Source organism: Pseudochaenichthys georgianus, chromosome 13 (genome assembly GCF_902827115.2).
Source record: "Pseudochaenichthys georgianus chromosome 13, fPseGeo1.2, whole genome shotgun sequence".
Taxonomy (NCBI): domain Eukaryota; kingdom Metazoa; phylum Chordata; class Actinopteri; order Perciformes; family Channichthyidae; genus Pseudochaenichthys; species Pseudochaenichthys georgianus.
This window is the reverse complement of record NC_047515.1, coordinates 5,998,144-6,016,643: the sequence shown is the minus strand read 5'-3', so window position 1 is coordinate 6,016,643 and position 18,500 is coordinate 5,998,144. Positions and strand designations below refer to the sequence as shown.

General features: G+C 42.0%; 1 protein-coding gene and 1 long non-coding RNA gene across 5 annotated transcripts in view; one reads left to right on the top strand and one right to left on the bottom strand.

Moving 5' to 3' along the window:
* Positions 1–18,500, bottom strand: part of LOC117457617 (RNA-binding protein Musashi homolog 2-like) — a 245,990-nt gene that overhangs the window by 61,980 nt on the left and 165,510 nt on the right. The gene's annotated exons all lie outside the window — the stretch shown is intronic.
* Positions 5,091–6,696, top strand: LOC117457618 (uncharacterized). The gene is made up of 4 exons (XR_004553340.1): positions 5,091–5,172; positions 6,027–6,098; positions 6,258–6,326; positions 6,591–6,696. It is a non-coding gene; the product is annotated as an uncharacterized lncRNA (long non-coding RNA).

Below are 18,500 nucleotides of genomic sequence, written 5' to 3'. Positions count from 1 at the left end.
TCCATATCAATTTGCTTATAGAACCAACAGATCCGTTGATGACGCTGTCAACCTGGCAATCCATCACACTCTACAACACCTGGAATCCCCCAACACCTACGCCCGCATCTTGTTCCTGGACTTCAGCTCCGCGTTCAACACCATCAACCGGGAAAAACTCTTCAATAAACTAATGGACATGAACACTGACCCCTGCATCTGTCACTGGATCCACAGCTTCCTCTGGAACAGACAACAACGGGTCAAAATAAATAACTCCGCATCTCTCCCTCTGCACCTCAGTGTAGGAGCTCCACAAGGCTGTGTCCTATCCCCCTGGTTATTCTCACTCTACACAAACCAACTCACATCCCAGCACCCCACAGTCAACATAGATAAATACGCAGATGACACAACAATAACAGGACTCATCTCAAATAAGAATGAAACACAATTCCTCACTCAGATCCATCAAGCAGTCACCTGGTGCTCCGAAAACAACCTCCTACTTAACACAGCAAAAACCCAAGAAATAATCATCGACTTCAGGCGAAAGCCACAGCCCAGATCACCTCTATCTATCTCCGGCACACTCATTTCCACTACAGAATCACTCAAATGTCTTGGCACTCACATAAGCAATAACCTCAAATGGAAGACCAACACAGACCACATCTACAAAAAAGCCAACCAAAGGCTATTCTTTCTGCGGCAGCTCAAGAAATACAGAGTGAGGAAACATCTCCTAATCCAGTTCTACACAGCCATCCTCCAAAGCATCCTCACATCATCCATCACCGTGTGGTACAGCAGTTCAGACAACCTCTCCCGGAATAAACTTCAACGTATCATCAATAAAGCATCACAAATCACCGGCAGTCCCCTTCCATCACTCGAATCACTTCACCACCAACGAACTGTCACAAGGGCAAAGGAAATCATTTCTGACCCCTCCCACCCAGCTCACCATGTCTTCCAACTTCTGCCCTCAGGGAGGCGCTACAGGTCGCTGTCCGCCAAAACCGCTCGCTTCAAAAACAGCTTCTTCCCCTTTGCAATACGGACACTAAATGGACTCTAAATAACCCCAATGAACAATAACAATCCACCACACCTTGAACTTTATGTTATGATATGTCTTTGCCCTGTGCTGTGTGTTGTACTTTGTATTGTCTGTGTATTGTATGTTGAACTGTATGGAACAAGCTGTAATACTCTGCACTGAACACGCATTCCACCAGCCTGGCTGTGTGGTCATTAAATATTCTAATATCATCATCATCATCACCATCACCATCACCATCATCATCATCATCATCATCATCATCATCATCACACCACCACTATCTTAACCACCATCATCATCACCACCACCTCTACTATCATCATTGACATTATAACCACTACCACCATCACCAACCTCATGATCACCAACATCATTCAAACAATCCCCCAAAACTCACCTTTTCCCTCTTGCCTTCAACTCCTAATCCACTAACCCCTCACCCTTATTCCACCTAGCTTAGCACTTTTTACTTTTGTTTACTTGCTTGGAAAGCACTTTGAGCACCAGGAAAAGCGCTATATAAATGTAATGTAGTATTATTAAATATTAAATGAAGTAATCGTTATTTGTAAAAGTGTCATGCAGCTCACTCTCCACTTGGAGAAGGGAGTAGCGGCCGAATCAAAGCAGCTTTAGTAAATGTCCCGTCTTCTTCAGCCATGCTGCCCCTTGTTCAGAGCAATGTCTTTGCTCCCCTGCATTTAACCATGGACTAGCTGGTGGTTATAAATGCCTGCAGTGTGGAAAGGAAGGCATTTGTCTCCTTGTCAATGGATCCCTCAACCTGTTTTTTGAAGTTATTTGTTAATTAAGTTATAATTAGGCTTTCTGTTTATATTATATATATTAACACATTTTTTTCATCTTTATTGACTTTATTGCCAATCCTAAAACAATATATTTGGGGTATATAAGGTTATTTTTTTCCTCAACCTTTACCTACTCAAATTGTTTGCCACCCTAGTCCTTGACAATCACCACCACCACCACCACCATCTCCTTTATCCTCATTTTAATATTCAGAACTTCAGAACAGTCCAAATGAAATCGTATTCCCTCATATTGACATACATGTCTATATTAAGCACTAACAAATCAAATCTTCTCACTGCCACAGATTCCTCTCTCTGACTAGCTGTGTCTATCAGCACTGCCCTCCTTCACCATTTGACAGAAAGGCTAATGGAACACCATAAGGGCCCGGATTTTGAGCACCAATGGCAGCTCCATGCTCATAATAACAAACCCAAACACACACAACACACACATTTACACTGTGGTGGCAGGTTGTGGATGTGAAGCAAAAAAAGTCCAATTTCACCCTTCTCTCTTCCCATCTTTACTCTCCCGCAATAACACACTAATGTGATTACACTGGCATCAAAACAATTTGGCCTTTAATTACACAAGACACATCAAGGCGAAAACCATGAGAGGCTTTTCTCAAAGAAATCAATTGGCATGACCGATGAAGTAAGCAGGAGCGAGAGAGAGACAGAGAGGTAAACAGAGAGGAAACAAAGAGAGGGAGAGGTGGCAGAGAGATTTAACCAACAAGACAGACAGGGAGAGAGATCGCTTTTCTAATTAGATGATGGCAATGCTCTCAGACAGCTTTAATAGCAATCTACGTGTGACAGATGAGACATTGGAGTCTGGATGGTGTTATCTCCGAGGGTCCGTGGATGTCTCCCTTGCCACATCCTCATTCCTGAATTTCAACAGTGCGACTGCTGATTACCAACGCTGTATTTGGATGTAAGTGGAGCTCTCACAGGAGACATAAACACATGTATATTTGATTACACTCTTCTTACCTGGAATATTGAGCGGGGGCTTGTAATCGCTTCCACACTTTAAATGCACCTCTCTCTGGTGCATAGCAAGCACGGACGAGGATTAGGACACAATGGATACACAAACTGAAATAAGCACTATTATGGGAATACAAACTAAACTGTAAAACAAGACAGGGCGATATTGAGGAAATGAAATATCACAATATTGGTTGGCTGCTCTTCCTCTAATTGACCGGTTGGTGGTTTGATCCTCACCCCCTGCAGTCAAAATGTTGATGTGTCCTTTGGCAAGATGTGTTAATCCCAAATGACTCTCTATGGCAGTGGTTCTCAAATGGGGGTACGCGGACCCCTAGCGGTACGTTGGAGTACTGCAGGGGGTACGTGAGATTTATTTGTATGTTAATGAAAACAAATTAATTGAGCAGTGTGGGTTTTATATGAACAGAGTTACACATATTTCAAAACGCGAAGTGTAATAACTGCAGTGGCCTTCCTGTCACTGAGCATAACAAAGATCCTGAGTGAAGCACAAGCCCATGTTTGTCACTACATTGTAAGTACAACTTATTAAAAAGATCAGTTCAATGCAACTACTGTAATGTCGTCTTAGTGTTATTGCATGATGTTAAAATTGGTTTGCCATGAATTTAGTGATGGATTGTAAACATTTGAAATGTAGCATTTAAGTGTTTCTCAGTTACAAGGTTGTTGTTTAATAAATCAGACACCGATGGTGCAGCGCCGTACTGTACCTCTTTATGTAGGCATTTCTTCCCTAACTAATTGTTTTTGTGCTGATCAGGGGGTACTTGGCTGAATTTTTTTTTCAAAGGGGGTACATTATTGAAAAAAGTTTGAGAATCACTGCTCTATGGCATGGCCAACTGTATGTGAATGTGTGTGAATGTTAGTTTACCTGAGCAGGAGGGACCACTAAATGAATATTTGTGAATAGTTGAATGCTGACTTGCTTTTGCAGGTGGTTAAGCCCCTGTCACACTGTGCCAACATTGACACCAGATGGACACGAATATGGAATTGTGAATTTCGCACGAACTTGGCCCTGATCTTGGTCAACAGCCAAGCAACAGCCAAAGCAAGTACGATGCCAGAGAACACTATTATTATCTTTTTATTAATATGGTTTTATTATTAAGTTAATGTAGATGACTCAAAAGTATAATTGCCTGTATTAAAAAAAACGTCACAAAAGAAACAAACAGGTGCTTGTTACTCTGTTTGACAGAATGAGCACCCCTCCCTTCATTCATTGCATGGTATGGGCACCTGAGCAATGGAGCAAGCGGAGCAGGTGCATCCCCACAATTGACCTTGGGGGAGCAAACGTGTGCTTTTGCACCCCCACTTTTTGATCATATGAAAAATATGATATGTCCCCCCAAATATATCACTGTAAACATAAGTATGTAATTTCAATCGAATTAATAATACGCAATGAAAGAACTTGTGCTGATTATAGACACTTAATAGCGAGTTTTTAAGTTTCCAAAGATTGTGACCCCCCCCGCATTTCGCTCACAATGGTTTGATCAACTGCCTCCCACCCACAGCAGTCCTGATCAGTGTTGCCAACTTGGCGACTTTGTCGTTAAATTTGGCGGATTTTCAAACCCTCCGGCGACTTATTTGTGTCAAAAGCGACTAACGACTATTCTAACGATTTATAATGGTGTTATTAGCGACTTTTCTGGTGTTTGGCGACTCACGTATTGTTCTGCAGTTAACGAGCCGCGGGTGCTGCCGTGAGCCCCGCCTCCCTCCCATAGTACTCACAGGCGCTCAGACTGACAGTTGCCTGGCCGCAGCAGAGCTGCTGCTGCAGTCAGAGCAGAGAGGAGACAACCACACTCCCCCGCGTCGAGACTGCAAATGAATTGCGCATGCGCCAACTGCCAAGCCGTCCTGGTTTTGAGCGGGATTTAAATGTAAAATGTAAATGTTTCTTCACTCACTTTCACACTATAATACATTCTGAGTTATGTTCTGCTTAAGACGGGAAAGCAAAAAAGTAATTTTACATTGCAGAATAGAGACATTTATGATCTACTGTCGTCTGGATTTAACTCCGGTGGTTTCAAGTTTTGATCCTTGAAGGGTTGGGAACGTTTTTTGTACTCCCCTCTACCATGCCATTACATGATATGCAAATTAGGCGATGGCGTCATTTAGCGACTTCTGTCGACTTTTTGGACAGCCAACAGCTACTTTCCTTACTAAGGAGTTGGCAACACTGGTCCTGATGCAGCCAGGTAGGCTGAGTGTAAATCACCGCGACCAGTCTGTCATTGGTGGCAGACCTTTTCAGTAAGTTGTTCAAACAAAGAATATGTTAGACATGTCTTTACTTCTACCACTCAATACAATAAAACACATTTATAATCATCACCTTCTCTTCATTTTCGCTGCATTGAATTACAGGTCACTCTTTATGTTAGCTAGCGGTTAGCTGACGTTTGCTAGCTAGCTAGTAACATCAACCAGTGTTTGTGTTTGACTAGCTACCTGGTAGATCGAAGCCCATTAGAGTTTGAGTTTATTAGGATCCCCATTAGCTGTTGCATGACAACAACTAGTCTTCCTGGGGTCCACACAACACATTACATTCGACAAGACTTTTACAGAACAGTAAATAAAAAACTGATTTCCGAAGTCCATTTTCCTTCAAGCATTGACTTTCATATTTTCCATCATATACCACTTATTTTCTGATTTCATTTCATTGGAAAGAAAATAATGATAATAAAATAAGAATAAAGTACTTATATCTATCTGCATTTACAGATGCCAGCCTTCAATTCTCTTAAGGTACAACTACCTGAAATGAAAATAAAAGAAGAATGAATTATAGAATGATAGAAGATAATATGAAAGAAGCCCATCTCCTACTGTAACTAACCTGCACACACTGTGTGTGTGTGTGTGTGTGTGTGTGTGTGTGTGTGTGTGTGTGTGTGTGTGTGTGTGTGTGTGTGTGTGTGTGTGTGTGTGTGTGTGTGTGTGTGTGTGTGTGTGTGTGTGTGTGTGTGTGTGTGTGTGTGTGTGTGTGTGTGTGTGTGTGTGTGTAGCCAGCCAACCAGGTAGAACATGGCAGAAAAAAGAAAAAATCATGTATTCAACCCAGTTCAGTGTATTCATACATGTATTGCTCTCCTGTGTAGAATGATGTGGTGGTGACAGTGCAGACTCAGGGAGGAGGCAGAGAAGGAGAGAAAGAGACACAAGAGTTACAGGTAATGGAAATATCAGTCAGCTTAAAGTGTAGGATAACATAACAAATTAAGACACAAATACTTGGATAATATATTCCCCCCTCGCTCCCTTTCTTTACAGAGTAGCATAAAGATTGTGTATTCAGTGTACTCATAAGTGTATTGCTCTCCTTAATGTAGAATGATGTGGTGACTGTGCAGACTCAGGGAGGAGGCAGAGGAAGTGAGAAAGAGACCCAAGAGTTACAGGTAATGGGATATCAGACAGCTTAAAGTGTAGGATAACATCCCTAGTCAAAAAATGCTATAGGAATCTCTCTACGGTTTTGGAATCCTTTAGGATCGCATAGGATATTGAGAGAGTTCTGTGCTCTATATTGCAGGAAATTGCACGTACAGGTGTTCATTAAATTAAAAAAATTCTGCCATGGAAGTGGTCGTGCCTTACCCACTCCAAACCACCCCTTGCCTGCCAGTTACTAATCTTGCACCCCCACTTTCAACTATAACTAGGCGGCACAGCAGCGCACCAGCAGCTTGCAGCTTGAACAGACTCACAGGAAAATGTCCTCTCCAGCTCATGAATCAGGAGCTCAGAAACGAAAGAAAAAACGTCAGCAAGAGGAACATAATAAAAGAGGTCGACAGCTAGTCACCAAGTATTTTCACAAGAAAGGTATTTATTCACAGAACTTGTTTTGAAGATTGGCCAACATTTTGTGGCTGACGTTAGCTACCTGTTGCTATCAAAAATTAGATGGGTGTAGATGAGCCCAGTGAATTTGTATCCAGCAGCTATGCCCTTTTGCTATGGCTAGCTAACCTAACCTGTATAATGTTACATGCTAATCACATCTGCTCTAATGCACAGATGCCCCTTCCCTCAGGCCAGCTCCCAGTTGAAGGAGAGGGAGGTAAAGCAGCAGGGCTTGGGGTTAACAAACAGATTTTAAATATGCTTACCATGCATTGAATACAACTTTAGGTAATATTCACATTTAGTTACTTAGTTCTTCCAGTAATTGCAATACCATTGAACACTGGCACATTCAATTGAGGTTGTTACAGTAGCTATAGCTAGATTTGAGCAATTGGAAAATATCTATACAAATGATTATTATTATATTATTATTATTATTATAACAATTAAGAGATAGCTCGAGCTGTACTGTGTTATTACTATTATAGGGCATTTTATAAATGATGTACACTATGGATACTCTCGAGCCAGGGCCCTCGAGCAAGGCAGCCAACGAGGAGAGCAGAGGTGAAGAGGCAGAAGTACCAGTACCAGTACAAGAAGAGGTCGAGGACCATGAAAGCAGCACAGATGAGGAGGAAGCAGCTCTGGACCGTCAGTGTCAGGGACAAAGTGAGGCTCCGACACAGGATGCCACAGATACTGAGCCACCTGTAGTGGTGTCTGAGGTAGAACATCTGCTATCACTTGACCCAGGGTTGTTCCCAGCTAGGATGAGTGACAAGGACAGGGCAACTGTTGTAAAGAAATTAGCAATGCGAGAAACAGATCAAGAATTTCCACATGATTCAAAGGGAAAGAAATTTCCAGATTACTTGAATACACCAAAGCAGATAAGGGTAGGGGGAAACGTGAAAAGGGACTGGTTGATGCACAGTGAAAGTGCAAATGCACTGTTCTGCATACCATGTGTTCTTTTCTCCAAGGAGCAACAAATACCCTCTCTTAGTGCTTTGAGTAGTGACCAGGGATACGAGATGTGTGACGTCGAGTGGAGTCGCATGTATGATACATTCCCCAGCCATGAAACAAGTAGGAATCACAGGGACTGTTATGTGCGATGGAAACACCTACAGTGTCCGGTTATGACTGCATGTGGCGTTGATCATCAGTTGCAGAGAGCTACAGTCTGGAACTGAGAAAAACAAAGCTATCCTGCAGAGACTCCTTGATGTCACTCTGCACTTGGCAACGAGGAGTTTAGCTTTCCGAGGTAAAACGCATGCTTTGGGCGATGTCCACAATGGAAATGTTGTAGGTACGCTAGAACTTTTGTTACGATATGATCCACTCTTGAAAGACCACTTAGACAAAATCAGGACATCCAAAAAAGGAAGCCAGCTAACTCATTATCTGAGCCCAGACATCCAGAACGAGTTTATTGAATTGTGTGGTTTTAAAAACCATTCTGACGGAAAGGGAGGATGCCATATACGATGGAATCATTTGTGATGCAACGCCTGACATCTCCCACACCGAGCAAAATGTTGTGCTCATAAGATATGCACATTATAATGAAGACACAGGCGAATGGGAGATCACTGAAAGATGTATTGAATTCAAAGATTTCAACGGAAAAACAGGATGTGAAATAGCAGGCATGATGGAGAGTGTGCTTCTCTGGATCTAGGGATAGACATTAGTGATTGCAGGGGGCAAGGGTATGATAATGGGGCGAACATGTCAGGGAAAATCAAGGGAGTCCAAGCCCAAATACTGAAAAAGAATAATCTTGCATGCTGCAGAATCGAGCCCTGAAGTGTCCAACTTTTTTGGTTACATTAACCGCCTCTACACATTTGTAAGTGCCAGTCCATCTCGTTGGTCTATATACAAAAAGAAAACAGGTTGCTCTGTACATCCTCATTTCAAAAAAGAACTTTGCCGTGAGAGGAGGAGGAAGAGGTTTCATGAAACTGCTGAAGGAACAGGTCAGGAGGATAGGCCAGAAACAACATTCTGTAACTGTGTTTTTCACTGCATGGACCAGATCATAAGTGACTTGGACACTCGGTTCCAAACAACAGCAAATATTGTTGAAGAATTTGCTGCCATACTTAAAATTGAGAAGTTGAGTGACAGTGTCATGGCTTCTGTGTGTCAGCCGCTGAGGGAGAAATACTCACAGGATCTCACAGATCAGTTTGAGAGTGAGATAAGGCATCTCAATAAAATATGTTCTGCCACTTCCCCCCTGATTGTAGCTCTCTTGATCGACTGAATGCAATATACAAGATGGTACTCCAGAGCATTTTTGGAGACGTTAACATTGCCATCAGAATTGTCTTGACACTCCCAGTTACCGTAGCTGGTGGTGAAAGATCATTTAGTAAGTTGAAACTTATCAAGAGCTATTTAAGATCTACCATGTCGCAAGAGAGGTTGAACAGCCTTGCAATGTTATCGATTGTAAGCAAGCTGGCTCTGTCACTTGATTTCAAAGAGCTCGTAAAAGATTTTGCCACCAAGAAGGTCCGGCGATTGGCGTTCGGGATTTAGGGATAACAATCCATTCTATGACAGGATTGTGGGATGTTTCCCTATAGTAAGCTGACAGGCTGCAGCCCACATTGTGAACAATTACTATCTGATGCATAGTCCTCTAGCACTACATGTGTCATTGTTTGCTGTAAGTGTGTTCATGTCCTGAGAGTTTATTGTTTTATAATTTTGTTCAAATCTTCAGTTAATTTATACTTTTGTCCTTGTGTTGTTCAAATCTTAATTTAATAAATCAAAGAATGTTGAGATGTGTTGTTTGGTCATTCCTGTATTGGGTGTAATTTTCAATTAAATAGACAGAAGATAAAGTTGATAGTCAGTGCATGTTGATTTCTTGCAGTCCATTACATTTCATTAACTTCAACAGGGTTTTCGAGGTTGGGTTTCATCGTGTCGTTTAGAGGGTGGACGCAAGGTCATGACTAGGGTTGGGTATCGTTTGAATTTCCACGATTCCGATTCCGATTCTACTTTTCGATTCCGGTTCTTAACGGTTCTCGATTCCGATTCTTTGAGGGGCAGGGTAAAAAAATGATACATGCTTCTTCCACCAAAAAAATTACATTTATTCGAGAAACTTTTACACAGGTTAGTTTAAAGTAATATTCACATTAATCAGTCTGTTTATATTCACTGCTATGTAACTTTAACCTGAGAACCCCTGAAGCTACAACAGTTCAACTTTTAAAAACAGTTCTTGTTGAGAAAAACAAGCATATCTGCCTCTCAGGCATACCGGGAAGAAATGTTTGAACATTTTGAAGTAAAATGCTTCAATCTGGTGCACACGCAGAATTACTAGAGACTAGATCTAGGGGGTACAACTCCAAACACCCATATGAAAAAGATCGGTTTACATTTGAATAATTAAATAACAAATAGCCTACATGTAACGCATTTTATTTTTGTTGTTCATTCATATCTTATTTTACTATTTTATTTATGCATATTTTTTTATCTCTCCAGTTTAAAACGATATGTCTGGTTTACTGTCCTATAGTATACATTGGAATGATTTCAAACCTGTTTTATCCCAATAATTATAAAGGAGTGCCTTGGAAATATGTGTTTACATAAATTGTGATCAAAACGTTTGAGACCCACTGAGATAACTTAGACTAAAGTGAACTATCTAAACACTGAGAGTCCTTTACCTCACTGAGCTGAAGTTATCAGCCTCTCAGTCTGACTGGAGAGGACTCTCCCTCCACATCATTGTAGAAACATCTTCTTCTTCCGTAAGAGCAGCTAGCACCAGATGCTAATAACAACAGCGCCGGTTCCAGTGCACCCTCGTGAGCTGCGGTTGCCAGATAAGCCAACATCCCCCATTTTCATCACTTGCAGCGCCCATCGTACAGGGCAAATGAAAAGTGTAACCGGGATGAAAAGGGTGTTACATTTACTTAATTATGAATGTTGTTACATCAAGGCCGAAAATTAGGTTTAGCACCAACGGTCAAAACATTTATTTTTTCTCCCAGAGCTGTCAGCGCAGCGCCTCCACAGATCTGGCGCCCGAGGCGAACATTTATAATGCCAGTGCGACGGGCCGGCCCTGGTCTCAGGTTACACTGTAGGAAATGTAGATACAACGCTACATTTCCCGCCCCGCTGCAGTCATGCAGTAGGCTACGGAGAGCGGCGAGAAACATTTCCTCAGGAATCGAAAAGCGGAACCGAAATTCACATTTCTAAATGATACCGTTGGAATCGAAATGTTGGAACCGGTTCCGAACCGGAACCGGTTCTCGGTACCCAACCCTAGTCATGACCCCACCAGTATCCAAGAATCCTGAATTGTCCCCACCAATAGCTCAACACTTGTCACTCGCGCCTCCTCGGATTACTTGTGCGTGTAACAAGTAGGGCTTTAGCACTCTGCTGAGAAAGGGAGCAACCCGGCCGCTACAGCAACAAAGCTAGTGCTCTGCCCGCGACAGTTCAAAATCTGCTTCGTAAAAGGTATATCCAAGCAGGGAATGATTGTATACTACAGAGCACATCAAAATGTAAGTGTCTGTCAACCTAATAGTGTGCTTGAGTAGACTATTTGTGTTGGAGATGGGATTACAGAGAGACAGGACAAGTAACAGCTTTTGTATGTTGAGTATCAGAAAACATTGTCACAAGAATGGGAAAATATGCCCAGCTAGTGCGACTCAAGGTTCTTTGGTAGACTATTGCATTGGTCCATTCATTGAAGATGAACGCAATGCGACATCCTTTACTAGGCTCACCCACCAACAGTTCAGGTGCTGAACTGCTGATCCGAATGTATAGGTAAAAACCATATTATGCGTTTTCATCAATAAATAAATGGCCAAACATTTGGGGACCCACAAATACATTCTTTCATGGGGCCCACAATTTCCAGCTACGCCCAATACAACTGGAACGAAAGTAACAAAAACAATGTAATATCCTTTTCAGTTCCACAGAACACAAATTGGGTTATTTACATAATATGTTTACATGTTTGGTTTGTCATGTCATCGTACTATAATACGATGGCTACACGACGGCATTGCGAGGGCTTCACGTAGTCGCGTTGCCTTCCTAAGACAATCGGGCAGCTTCTTGTTTCCTTCGTATTGTCTTCGTGAGGCGAAAAATGCCCGATGGCATCGATGATCAGACGAAGATGACACGATTTGACAAGATGCCCTTACGAAGGGCAAAATGGACACACAAATTCAACACGAAAATTAACCTTCGCAAGGTCCTTCGGCAATTTTTTGGCATGCCAAAGATTTTTCCACCGCTCACGAAGTTTCTGCCGGAGCCTGAGAAACTCCACCGGCGGTCATACGATGGCTTAAGATGCCCTCAAGAATGGCCCGATGTTGCTACGATCATAGCCGAATTTTAACATTTCCTTTTATCGTGTGTCCATCTGGTATCTGGTTGGTTTAGGGCCAAAATAAATGTCTGATCTTTTGCTACACTATGAACCATCAAAACATCTCAGGTATTTTGGGTTTGGTCTCCTTCTGGTGGGGATTACACTCACTCTTCAAAAATAAAGACCTTTCCACACAGGACTTTTTCTTTCTCTGTGCCTTCACTAACAGGTGAAAAAATAACATTTTAAAATAGGTTTTTAAGTCATTTTTAACTAATTTAATTGGTTTTCCCAAGTGGCTTAGCTATATGCGTAATCATGTGGTTGGTTTAAAACATGTTTAATGTATTTTGTTGCTGGCCTAATGGACTAATACAACTGTGCCAGATGTATCTAACTAACAACAAAGGTGTAAACAAAACTATCAATTTTCTATGGTAAGTGAATATGCCAGTGAATTAGAATCTGAGTCAAAGCATCAAATTTGACAATTGCTCTCCTCTTTCGCAACAAGAGTTTATCCCCTAAAATTATGTGGGTCCATTAATACTTGCATGGATGGCCATCCATATGGAACATCACATCAGTATTTCTTACTGTATGTGAGCACATTGTGTGTCCTTTCTGTTGAGTCTCACACCCACAGCACAGCTCAGTTCAGGTGTGGAAGGAATCTCTGTCCACATTCATTTATGTAGGTCACCGACACACACAGGCCCATCCATTTCAATGTCCTACTTAGCTAGATGTTTGGTGCACTGGGTGTGTGGGTCGCTACACATCCCATCTTTCTCTCATACAACCCTGCTGAGGGGGAACTAAATAGAGCAGCAAGAAAAACTGCATATAGTACAAAATAATGCAGACAAAAATAATCCCTTGTTGATATCCTCCGAATACCCTTAAACGTTTCAGTTTGCTGGTTAACATGGTACAAAGCCATGCAATGCAAATGGTAATACATGGTGGAGCTGATAAAACTCGCTAATATAGGCAATGTTTTGAAAAAGGATAAGGGAAATAGAGTCTAAAGTCAAGTAAATTATACAATCAATGTCAGAAGACCAATATATTTGGAAAATGGAATGTGCCTTTAGTACTGGGCACCTTTGTAGATCAACAGGAGCAATAGCTTTCTCTAGTCAGAGATTTGGACGCACATTACAGTAAATAATACGTTTTAGAGCATCCTGGAGTCCACGTTTAACTTCCGCTGTTGAGCTGTCCTTGCGATGAGACTGATGTGATGATTCCAAGGCAGGTCACCGGTGATGTGAACCCTGAAGAACCTGTAGCCGCTGACTCTTTCCATCATAGTCCCGTGAATGGTGATTGGGGCGTGTGACTCTTGAGGTTGCTTTCGCTAATCCACAATCAGCTCCTTAGTTTGGCTGATGTTAAAATGGGGGTTGTTGTCCTGGCACCAAATATGTCAGGTCTCTGACCATCTCTCTTTTCGTTGTTTCGTACCTGTCAGTGCTCAGTCTCATGACGGTCGTATTGTCAGCAAACTTGAGTAAAGAAGAGGACCGAGCCTGCAGCCCTGAGGGACTCCGGTGTTGAGGGTCAGGAAGGAAGATGTGATGATGCCCATCCGCACTGACTGGGATCGGCTCTTCTGGAAGTTCAGGACCCATTTACAGAGGTTGCTGGTGAGCTTGAGGGCGCTGAACTTAGTGACAAGCTTGGATGGCACAATGCTCATAGCCAAAAGGCTCAGTTGTAATTAAAAAACAGAAACCTAAAACAGATAAAACTAAATTGTTTTACCACAACTACCTGTGCTGTGACTCTGTTCCTCTATAAGACCGGATTCACCTTCAGTTGAGGTTTTTCATAAGACGGGCATACTGGTGATACCATCAGATTTTTTGTTTTGCTATGCAGTGCTTGTGAAGGAGTTGATACTATTTATGGCTGCATGCAGTGTTTGTCCAGACTCACTGATGCAATTTGGTTAGTTGCAAATGGGTGCCACTTCTTTTCATGCTTTTTCTTTCCATTAGTGATGAAATACGTTTTTGAGGCCTCTTCAGGTTTACATTTCCTCTCCACAGGAGTGAAGGATGACAGTGCAAAAAATACCCAAACCAAGATATTTGTTCATGTATTGTCAAGCATTAGAGATAATCCTTAGTATACAATTGATAGAAATAACACACCCAAGACATGTAAATCAAACTGTTTTGCTCGCGCATATGTGCACCAAAAAGACTGGGTAAAAAATCCTGAATCACAGCCATGTAACTGTGGTCTCAAACCAATAGGCCATTGAATTAATTTTGGAGACGACGCATTATCAAGCTCAGTCCTTAAGCTGTATCAACGTCATTGGCTGCAAGGAAAAATATAACTGCATATGAGTTTGTATAAATAGCAAACACATATTGTGTATATATTTCCACATTTTGCGGCTTCCTTCATTCACCTGAGTGGCCTCTCTGTCTGGATATGTCACCGGCTGTCATTTTCATAATTTGATTTGCGCCTCGCCGGGAATCTGCTTATAGTCAAACAGCTGTCCCCTAGAGCCTGAGGTTAAACACACCATTATACACACTCGTCCTACAATTTCCTTTAATAGCCCTTTGCAGGTATACAGAGATGAAAGAAATTGGATTTTGATGACCGTGCCCTTCAAACACTGATCCCTCTGCCCATATCTTTCCACAGCGATCAGTTAAGCAGAAGCTTAGTGAAACCATAAGCGCCACATCCCACAAAACTAACACCTACTGCTTTTTAGATGAAGTCATGTAGTTGCACTTCCCCATGCATGCACCCGTCTGTAATAGTTTATAATGTCTGTTTATTGATTGTTCTCCCTGGGTGTTTAGAGCATCATTTTCTTGAACAATAGCTGAATTCCAGCAAGCACTTGATGACGAAGAAGCTTAACAAATCCAAACCAACACAAACATAACTGTACATCAGTGGGACCTAATAACAGATTCCTCTCACTATTCAGTGCGAAGCAGACATACACACTCCTGTTGGGGGATATATTCATCTGGAAACTGATACCCCAAGAAGCCACGAGAAAAAGAAAAAGAGCAGCATTGATTGAGCAACTGATTGGAGTGGAATCCATTACTGAAGATGAAGGAAAGGAATGAAAACTGATGACAGAGATCATTTCAAAGGCAAGTCAAATGAGGTGATATTTTCAGTTAATGTATTGATATCTTTGTAATTTATATAGCCCTATATAAAAAAAAGTATACATTTTTCTCATGAGGCTTTACAATGTTGCAGCCGGATATTTTAATAACATGGGTGTCAGCCAGGACCATGACAACAGACGCAGGCTCGACTCATGACCCAGACGTCACCTTTAATACTGGCAATCTGCCAGGTGACAGACAGGAAACAAAATGGGGACAATGCCCTTAATGCTGAGTTAGAAGCATGCATTATGCGAACATAGAGATAAGGAAAGACAAGCAGGAAAATTGAAAGTCCTTCGACAGTCTAAGGTCAAGCCAGCCTTGTTTAGTCCGTTTGAATCGAACCCTGGTGCGTTTACCCCCTTGGTGCGGTTTGTTTGGGTTGGTGTGATCGCAGTCCGAGACCTCGGAAGTGAACTAAACAACCGGACTAAAAGAGGTGGTCTCGGACCGCTTGCTAGTGAGCTCTGGAGCAGTTCATCGCTTGTGTGAATGCAGTCCGCACCAAAACATGTCAGTTTATGGTAAATACATTTTTTATTGAGTAGCAGTGCTTCATTTTAATTTCATGAAACGATGTTAAGTCTCTCTTGTTACCAAAGATGTGAACAGAACTATTCAAACCATTGTGTAATCCAGAAAACATCCAGAGATGTTAAGCAGATGTTCTTTATTGGATCTGGAAAACTATAAATCCAGCAATGCAAGCCACATGTGTTGCCTAAGATTTACATTTGCTAAACACATTGTGAAGTTTATATCCTCAAAACCTTTTTCTTGTAAAAAAACCCCTTCTGTTTTACAATTTGAATCCTAATCATGTCCCTTTCTCTTGAAAATGACTTGCCAATTTTGTTGAAACTTGTATTCTGTTGCATAACATGTAAGAAATGTGAAGAGCAAATTCAGAAAATGGATGAAAAAGGGAATGCATTTATTTACTGTCTGTATTAGCTTCAATACTCATCTCTCTTTCTATTACACACACATCAATAACTTGTATCAAGAGGACACACAGTAATGATGACAAACACAATGCATTGTTTGCCTGGTTCTTTCCCGATGGGCTTCACGATGACAACATGCAGTCAGGTGACATTCTGCTCTCGCCAAAGATGGTTCTTTACACGAGCAGGGCCTATATTAATTGTTCCTTCACAGTGGAACAGCAGACGCAGGTTTTCACAGAGTGTGTGGAAGATATGACAGAAGAATGAGATATGAATGGGTGTACCTTCATGATGCTTCATCATTTGCTTCATCAGAAGTGACAGTGATAAAAGGAGGATGTGCTCCATATCAAACACACAGTGGTTAGAAGGGGGTACCCGTCTGATAAAGTACTCAGATATACAGTTGAGGCCTAAATGATTAGCCCCGCAGGAGTTATGGAACATTTTCCTAAAATTCTTCCCAATATTTCCAGCATTGATAAAACTTGATATAATCAAACATTCACCAGTGCTATTTAGTAGCTTTTGGTATATTTTGGAAAATAAGTTTTTAGGCTTGCTTTATATCAAATATAGTGAAAAATGGGTTGGTCAAAAAATATTAGCCCCCAGGCCATTACTAGTCAATAGTGTACCCTTTCTGAGCCACAACTGACAACAAGCTCTTAGAGCAGTCCTTTACTAGGTTGGCACAGAGGTCTCTTGAGGTATTTTGGCCCATTCTTCCTTTGCAAATTGTTCCAGCTGGTCCAAATTGGTTTCCGAGCATGGACATTCACTTTGAGCACCCGCCAGATTCTCAATAGGATTGAGATCTGGGCTCTGTGCGGGCCACTCCAGCACCTTGGTTTTGGTGTCCTTTAGGAACTGTTGGACCAATTGTGATGTGTGCTTTGGGTCATTGTCTTGTTGGAAGACCCAGCGACGACCTAAGCGAAGACTAAGAGCAGCACTTTTCATATGATCCCTCAAAATGTCACCATCATTTGAATTTGTCATGATGCCTTGCACCCGAACAAGGCTCCCTGCCTGAGGCTGCAAAACAGCCCCACAGCATGTGGTCTTAGGGTTGAAGGCCTCTCCCTTTCTTCACCCAACATAAGCACCATCCATGTGCCCGAATGGTTCCAGTTTAGTCTCATCAGACCAAAGCACAGACTTACACAACTCATCTTTACCTTTCAAATGTTCCCGGGGAAACCTCAGTCTGGCTCTGATGTGCCACCCTTTGAGTAAAGGGGTTCTTCTGGGACGATGGCCCTGAAGCCCACCACGATGAAGAGCTTTCACAACTGTGTTCCTTGAAACATCAACTCCAGAAGAGGCCAGGTCAGCAACAATCATCTTGGCAGATGTCCGGGGATTCTTGCTGACATCTCTGACTATTTTCCTCTCCAGAGTTCTTGAAATCTTGCGCTTTCGGCCACGCCTAAGTTTGTTTCTTACAGAATGTGTCTCCTTGTACTTCGCAATGATGCAACGTACAGCAGTTCTAGACACTGTGAAGCGCTTGGACATAGCAGTATAGCCTTCCCCCTTATCATGAGCCTCCATTGTCTTCTTTCTGAGCTCAAGACTGATTTCCTTTGTCTTTGGCATGGTGAGTAGGAGTAGTAGTATAGCAGGGTTGCCAACTTTGGGTACCTGGCTGGAGTGAGATTTTGATATCATGGGTTTAATTACACATATGCGCACGAAATGACTGCTATCGTGTCAGTAGCGGGACCTTAGCATATATATAGGATATACAATATATACAAATACACAATATTGGACACAGACTATAAAGGGCACACAGTTTAATTCACTAATGAAAGTCAAACACATGTTTGTTTCCACTGTTTTATTGTGTGCCTGTCGCGATTAGCAATTCATTGACTTATCGGCTCCGGAGTATTTGTGTTGGGTAATCTGTGGTAGGGCTAACCCATACAGTGGTGGGGCTCAAGTCAGTATCCTAATGTAATTACATACACGCTATATCGCCCCCCTTGACAGTGAAACGCCACGCGTGAGGTTTAGATTATTTCCCTGTCTCAATCCAAATTGAACTGTATGAAACAAAAAGGCACTTTTGTCTTGTAGTAAATAAAAAGGGCGACCTGGAGCCAATCCTGCAACTTCCCCACAGGTGAAAGAGTTGACATGCTGAAAACCCAACCCCTGCACACATTCTGGTACTCTCTTGAGAAGAAA